The sequence below is a fragment of the Scatophagus argus genome, chromosome 17 (assembly GCF_020382885.2).
Source record: "Scatophagus argus isolate fScaArg1 chromosome 17, fScaArg1.pri, whole genome shotgun sequence".
Taxonomy (NCBI): domain Eukaryota; kingdom Metazoa; phylum Chordata; class Actinopteri; family Scatophagidae; genus Scatophagus; species Scatophagus argus.
The window spans coordinates 1,213,371-1,221,506 of record NC_058509.1 but is presented as its reverse complement, the minus strand read 5'-3'; the positions used below and the strand labels follow the sequence as shown (position 1 = coordinate 1,221,506).

At 51.9% G+C, this 8,136-nt stretch overlaps 1 protein-coding gene across 3 annotated transcripts in view; it reads left to right on the top strand.

The window, feature by feature from the left end:
* Nucleotides 1–303: 303 nt before the first annotated feature.
* The window catches only part of LOC124074258 (zinc fingers and homeoboxes protein 2-like), an 82,987-nt gene continuing 75,154 nt past the window's right edge, over nt 304–8,136 (top strand). For 2 of the 3 annotated variants that reach the window (XR_006845828.1, XM_046416949.1), the window contains exon 1: nt 304–842. The gene's annotated coding sequence lies outside the window, so the exon portion shown is untranslated. Of the gene's footprint in view, nt 843–7,601; nt 7,731–8,136 lie in introns of all 3 variants that reach the window. The other variant, XM_046416951.1, reaches the window with a different exon arrangement.

The window sequence follows — 8,136 nt, the reverse complement described above, 5'->3', positions numbered from 1 at the left end:
TGAAGCCGCTGCAGCCGGGAGCTGTCGGTGCTGCTGTCGGTGCTGCTGTCGGTGGGGTCAGCGTCGGATCAAACAGGTGCTCCGAGCACATTTCAGCACAGCACACACACCCTCAGGACGCTGAGCTCCTGCACGCACTTCCCTGCAGACAAGGCTTCAGGAAAATAAATCATAGTTGCATACTGTGAAAAAAGGAGAAATAAATAAAGCAAAAACCAGGATAGTGTAAATTATGGTCAAACTGTAAGTTCCATCAGAGCCGCCGCAGGGGCAGCAGGGCGACCGCACGGCGGATAAAAAGTGGCTCCGCGTGGCGTGAAGTGGTCATAAACCGACCCGGAGCCCCGCGGAGGCGCTCCGAGTCCCCCACACCCCGTGAACGTATAGGAAGGTCCCGGTGATGTGCAGGAACGGCCGCCCGCGCTGTGAGCGGGGAGAGCGCACGCCGGTGCAGCGCCGGGCTGCAGGCGGGGGGACAGCGGTGCGTGGCTGCAACATGCCTGCGCCTCCCCGCAGCAACCGGAGCAGCCGTGCCAGCGTCCGCCAGCGCCGTAATCAAACTTTTCTGTACATTTTCACGTCACCTGGACGCCAAACATAAATTTGGCATCCTATGCAAATATATGCTGACGTAAAAGATCATGTGGTTTTTGTCGTCGATCCCCCCTATGAGCAACGAGGAGGTTTTTTTTCTCCTCTCTACTGTTGTCTTTAGGTTAGCTATGCTACAATCTTTACTGTACCCAGCGCTAGCCATATGCGCCCCGCGCCGCACCACTCTGGATTTCTGGGAATAATCAACTTCCAGGCTGTCGCACCCTGCGCTCACAGACTACACACAGGTAGGACACGAGGGAAACTTCTTATTTAACTCCCGGGGAGAAATTTTGACCAAAGTGACCGCAAAAGTGAAGTTATTAAAGCGGCTCGGTTGCAGGCAGACTAGCCGCCTGGCTGGCGCTCTGAGCCCAGGCTGCTGCCGCTGCTGCCGCCGCCGCCGCCGCCGCCGCTGCTGCTAGCGACCGTCCCCTCCATCACAGGCTGCCGGAGCGGAGATCACCTCGCTGTCGCCCAGCAAACCTCCACGGCAGCCAAACTGGAAGTAAAACTGTTAGATACCTGGCTGTCAGGCAACTTTAGACGCTGTGCGACCGCTCTCGGTTATATTTGAGGGTAGTTGCCAGACAAGTGAATGTCATCCGGTTCGCGTTGAGGTGCTTTTTTTTAGTGGCCAACTTTTGCCGTCCCCCCCTCCCCTCCACCCCCGGTGAAAGTGCACATAATAAATTTATTAGCCAGCGGAGCTAGCCGCTAGCCCGCTAGCCCCCCGTCAGTGACGGGCAGCCCGGTGCAGCTAGGAGCTTTAGCTTTAGCCTTTCCCCGCTCGCAGCAGCACGAAACGTGGCTGCCCGTCTCTGGATGTGGTGCTTTCATGTCGGGAAATGCGTTTGTTTTGGCTGGCTCCCTTCTCCCCCTTCTTCCCCTCCGAGTCAGCTCACTCCGCCGAGCCGCGGAGGAAAACAGTCCCGGTGTGTTTTTCGGTGAGTCGGTTACCGGCAGAGGCAGTGACAGTCGGGTCGGTGGCGCTGGGCTCCGGTGTCCCCCGCTGCACGCTCGGTTCAAACGGGGCTAAGCTAGCAGACAGCCAGTCTGGCTGCTCGGGTCATCTGAGGTGAAGCCGTCAGCGGCTCGTATGGAAACACACTCGCTGCTCGCGGCGCGCCGCTTTCTGCCTGCTGTTTCACCGCCGCGGAGCAGCACGGAAAGCGGCCGGTCGCCTTTTAACCTGTTTGTGTGTTTAACCGGGCTGTCGGTGGCGTCAGAGCCGCTTTTTGAGCCCGTTTGCTCCGGCAGCGGACCGCCGCTGGAGCCTGCGGGACTGTGACGCTGCGGCCGAAACCAACTGCCGATGAGTTTGATGTGAAACACTTTTCGTCCTGAAAGTGGTTTTATTTGTTTGCTGGGCTGCTTTACGCAGAGACGAAGGGGCTACGTGGGACAAGTTTGTCCACTTGTGTTATTTAAGTGGTTTCAGGTCGTGCAGACGAAGCGTCGTGGGTTTCGTTTGGCGAGCAGACGCTGACTCGGTGCCAGTTAATGGCAGACTGGTTTTCTGCTGGTTCAGGCGCAAACAGCCCGCAGTGTTCTGGGTTTCAACTGTTTTACACAAGGAGCAGACCGTCGGTGTGTGTGTGTGTGTGTGTGTGTAAAGCAGCCTCCATGTGTGGCTGGTTTTAACTGGTCTGTGTGGAAACCAGTTCGGTTTCAATGCACTGTTTGGTCACGAAGTTTGTCATGAGGATTTCACAGCCCGGCTGCGTTCGGACGGGCTGGTGTGTTGACCCAGATTGTGTCGGTTGTTTTCTGACGATCCTGCCCACGAGCAAACTTCTCTCCTGTCCAAGTTCGTCCTGTTCCTTCTCAGTATGTTCTCTGACCTGATTCTCCACCCAAATCTCGTTACATAAAATCATGAATAATTGGACACACGGCTGCTGTGGAGGGACGTGGTGGCAGGCGATGAAAGCCTGGCGACCTCTGACCTCAGCCAGGAGTCCTCAGCTTGGCGTGTCCTGCCCATCTGAGGGGGCAGCCGTCAGTCAGGCTCAGAGGAGCAGGTGTGTAAACTGAATGTGGGCAGGTTTCACCCTCACAGTGTGACTGAAGTGTGTCTTGGCTCGTGGAAAACACCGGAGAGGCTCGGATTTGGCGGCGGCGGCGGCGGCTCCTCCTGCTCCTCCTGCTCCTCCTTCCTCCTTCCTCCTTCCTCCATACTGCCCGGCGACAGCGTCGGCGCGCTGCACCGTGTGGCTCCTCACCAAAGTGTGTCACAGTTTTTAATATTATCTCCCCCTCGCCTGCTCTGCCTCATAATCACATTTCCTTTCCCATTGACCGACTTTTTTGTCTCATATTTTGCCTCCATTGTGTCGCCGCCGTGTCAGGCTGCTTAATCCCATGATATGGAAGCAGGGATCAGTCAGTCATGCTGCCAGTCAGTCAGAGTCAGAGCGCCTGCCTGCTCTCCGGCTGCTGTTTGTTTGTCACACACACACACGCACACACACACACACACACACACACACATTCACATCACACACACACTCACTTTTCCTCTTCCTGCTCTAATACACTGCTATTTCTTTAACTCACACACACTCTGACACACACACAGCTCTTGTGTGCTTTCCCCTTCCTCGCTTGGAGACTTCTACACACACACACACACACACATAGACACACACGCTCTCTCTCTCACACACATGGACACACGCACACACATACACATTCACATCACACACACTCTCACTTTTCCTCTTCCTGCTCTGACACACTGCTATTTCTTTGACTCACACACACTCTGACACACACACACACACACACAGCTCTCGTGTGCTTTCTCCTTCTTCACTTGGAGACTTCTACACACACACACACACTCTCGCTTTTCCTCTTCCTGCTCTGACACGCTGCTATTTCTTTGACTCACACACACACACAGACACACACACTTTGCCGGTTCCTAGGAAGTGCAGCTGTGACTTGCTGCTGCCACCTGACCCGTCACCCCAATCCACACACGCCCACGCACACACACACGCGCACACACACACGTGCGCTCTGCAGCCGTATGAGCTTTTATTTCACCGTTTAGTCTGTTCATGTGGTTGGTTTGGTTGGTTCTGAGTGTGTGTTGAGTGTGTGTTGCCCTCAGTGGCATTCAGTCATGAGGCTTTATGACAGCTATATGAGCCGGAACAGACACACACACACACACACACACTCTGTTTGTTGCTCTGTTAAACTGCTATTTATTTCACACATGCACACACATGCAGAAAGCATGCACGACAGCTGCACACACACACACACACTCTCAGACTTTTTCCTCCCTGTGCTCACTCCTTTTTTGTTTTTATTTCCCTCACACACACACACACACACACACACACACATTTCCAGTGCCGTTGGTGCTTTATGAAACAGTGCGAGGCTGAGTGTGTGTGTGGGTGTGTGTTTTGGGAAAGAGTACGAGCATGCCGGGTTGTGCGTGAGTGAGTGAAGTGCTGATGATTTCGTGTGTGTGTGGTGAGTCACTAGAGAGCATAGGCTGGTCAGAAACACTCGGTGTGTGTGTGTGTGTGTGTGTGTGTCAGTGTCCTGCCTGCCTCTCAGCTGAAGCTCTTCATGGGGAAACTCCACACACACACACACACACACACACACACACACACACACACACACACACACACACACACAGCCTTTGTTGGACCAAACTCACCTTCCACGTGGACTCGGAGGGTTTGGGTCTTGAGGCGAGTGTGAACACGAACACCAGGGATCCGTGCTGGACCAGGTCTGCCTGCTCCGCATGCAGTGAGTCCTGCTTTTGGTGTGTGTGGTCAGTGTGTGTCATGGAAATCTGTCACATGATCCTAATGATCTGCACCCACTTTGTTTGTTCGTACTTTTACTCGTTGATAGTAACTTTCAACATTCATGTCCTCTGAACAATCGCTGCGGCTCCAGTAAAGCAGATATTAAAAGTACACGTTTAATTTTTAACGTTCGGACCGTTTTAAAGAAGTTAACGGCTGCGCGCTGAAGTTGTTTACGTACCTTTAACGCTAACGCGGCTGCGCTCTTGTTGCATTCTGAGTCCGGTCGCCCCAACCAATCGGCGAAGACTGAGGTATCTGTCGTCATGGTTACCAGCTCTGATGGACTGATTAATTGAGCGAATCATCTGACTTTGAGAGCTCTGGCGTCGGTCGATGGCTGCGTTTTGATGCGACCAACGAGCTGCTTTTGGTTCTTGAGGGTCTGGAAGACGTTTGTCTAAATGTCCTCAGTCGCTGCCGTCTCTTCTGAGACTGAACCCAAACCGCCGCGTCACATCCACATGCAGGACTTTTCTTTGGGTTTCTGGTCACCAGCCCGACCATCGCTCGACCACACGCCACCAGCAGCCGTCATAAGCAGCAGTTTGTCATTTTTACCACAGAAATCAGCACGCGGTCGGCCAGTTTCGCCGACTCGCAGGCAGGAAAACACCGAGTCAGCATCGTCCTCGTGTTCTCCCAGCCTGACCTGTTTGATGAGGATCCTGTGGGGTCGAAACTGGTCTCCAGACTAAGTAGAAGAAGTCCTCTCGTTGTTCTGCCTGAAGGTGTCTGCAGAGCATTTTGTTTCCTGCTGAGGAAATCTGTTTGTGGTTTAAAAGTTATTTACGGCTGCGTCCGTTTCGCTCGTGCTTTGTGTTGTTTTTGCGGCCATCTTTGTGCACAACAAGGCGACGTCCTCGTTGTTAATCCCACAGCCGAAGCTCTGATTGCCTTTTTGGTTGAGGAAACATGACTAAATGTGAAACTCTGCATACGTGTGTTAAATGAGCAAGACATCCTCCTGCAGCGGCCCGAGGCGCCGGCGGCCGGCTGAGACGCCTTAACTGGCTGAATATTTTCCTCTTCGGTTTTACGTTTGGTTTCCCATTTGGCAAATGAGACATGAAGCAATCAGAGCATCGGCACTCAGATCATTCAGAGTCCAGATCCAGTGTGGCTCCTCCATCTGATCGCTCCTCCTGCACCCTCAATCCACACAGTCCTGATGGTGTTCAGGGAAGGCCTCACCAGAAACGCTTTGGCGAAGGCGCGACCGTCCTGTGGAGGCTTACCGCCACCGCCAGCTCAGCAGATTTAGTCCACACATATCGGCCTGATGTTAAAAGCAGATGATTCGAGTCAAGTGTGCATCCTCAGAGCGGTTCCTGTCAGTGCTGATAAATAAACGAGCATACGGGAGCCGTGTGGATCAGTTATTCTGCACATGAGATGAAACGAGACTCATTAACATTAATGCAACAGGAAGACGTCACTGCTGTGGCCCGCAGAGCCGCAGGAAGCTCGTGTTCATCCGGCGCCACAGGGGGCCGCGTGACCGGCAAACAAACCGGCGGTGAACACGTCGTCCTCCGCCTGCCGCCGACCAACACGTCAGCCTGGGACCGCAGTGTCCCCCTCTGGGCCTGTCGGTCGGGCGTTGGAGGGTCAGAAACGTCCACGTAAGCCGCGTGTCTGTGTGTCCCCGCGCCGCCGAGACAAAACACGAGTGAACCAACGTTAAGGCCAATGACATTAAGCTGCACGTGTCGTCGTTAATAAATCAGGTTTCTGCTTTCGTTCGAGTGTGGACGAGCTGACGGACTGTGACGTCGACTCGTTTCTGTCAGAAAGTAGTGAAATGTGTGTAATGGACAATAAGATAAAATGACCTGTAGGACCTCGGCTGGCGTCTTCGGTGAGACAGAGAAGGAAGCAAACGGAGACTCTGACTCCGTCAGTGTTGTGACTGATGGAGGAGCGTGTCGGTGCTCAAACGCTGTGGGACAAGTGCAGGCAGGCCTCCGTCTGTGATGGTCTGTGATTCTGTCAGAATTTGCGTGTGTTTTCCGCCATCAGCGCCGCTCACTCCGAAATCTCCAAGCAGTCATTTTTATTCATGAAGACAGGAAGGAAGGCTTATTTTCTCATTAAAGTCTGCAGCGTGTGTTCCTGAATTACTCGACACATGAGTGACCAGCAGCACTGATGGGCTCATCACACATAAAGATGTCCTCTCTGAGCTCCCCCCGCGTCGGCGTCGTTCACGCGAGCCCACGGGAGGCTCAGCTCCTCATTGATATTCATACGTTTGGCGTGTTCACACCTGAGGGCCGCTTGGCCGACGCCGCCGGCTCGTCTCGCCATAAACTCCGCTGCCTTGCTCGAGAGAACTTCAGACGCGGGTGTTGGAGGCAGAAGAGCTTATTCTGGTCAGGCAGTTACGCTTTCTGGATAAAATAAGCGACAGATTTGACTCAAAGTGAAGCCCAGAGTTTCTGTGGTCACGACTTCACGTTTAAACCGAAGATAAATTATCACACACTTTTATGAGCTTTTGTCTGTGGCGAAATTTCTATGGCTTAAAACAATTAAAACAATTAGTTTTTTACATTTTCTAAATAAATTTGATTATTGGAATTGCATCAGTTTTGCCTGAGCCAAACATTCATTTTATCACCATATGACTGTCAAAGAAATTCAGCTCAGTTTTCCTTTAAATTTGAGTTTATTATAACCCGATTGACAGTTTTATAAAAAGCACGAACACTCAGTGTAATAAATAAAATACCTGTGGGACGTTTTCATCTCTCTGCGGTGGTTTGCCAGGTCAGCGGGTCAGCTGGCACTCCATGCGTTTTTATTTCCCAGACGAGTTTTGGCATCAGCTGGTGGCAATTAGAAATGAGGCAAAAATAATAAAAATAAGAAGAATGATGATGATGATGATGGCAAATGTTCTGTGCGTGACAGATTTTCTGAAATTCTACTTTCTTCATTTGAAGTAAGATGGTAGAGCACAATCTGGACTCAAACCCTCATTTGTGGCGTCTGATGTGAAAGCTGTTACTGCAGTAACATTGTAATTATATATCATTATCCGGCTAATTAAATTATATGATGCACAGTGTACAAAACACGAGCAGCAGCTGTTCTTCGTATGACACGCAGTGTAACAGGTGAACAGATGTGCTTTATTGCCTCCTGAATTCTCCTCAGGCCCGCAGGAAGGCAAGACGAAAGAAAAGACCATTTCAGATCTTCGCCAGAAAAGAAAACGAATGGCTGAACGTTCACGCACGCGACGGATGCGAATCCCTTCTCGGGTCACGCTCTCGTCCTGAGCAGGTTAGTCACATGTGACTGTTTAACACATAAGGGAGAATAAACTCTTTGCTGCGTGGAAAATGAATTGCTTTCTATTTTCATTTCGAACTGATTGAATTAGCCTCATCCTGCCATCCTGCTGCTCTCCAAATTTAGGAATCGTAGGAATCTGGAGCTCTCACTCTCCATCTCTCACTCTCACACACTCAGTGCAAATAAGAAATAACAGTTTGTTGGCAGAGCCGCTCGGAGACACAAAAAAGCTCTGTTTCAAACCCAGCGAAGATTTCTATTTGGGCAGCATTTCTAAGAATCAAAACGTAGCTGTAGTCCCATCCGGGTAGGACACGCGGGACAAAGGACGCGTTCAGTGGTTCCTCAGGCGGGGTAGGAAATCCCACTACGCATTGCAGCAGCAACAGCCCCA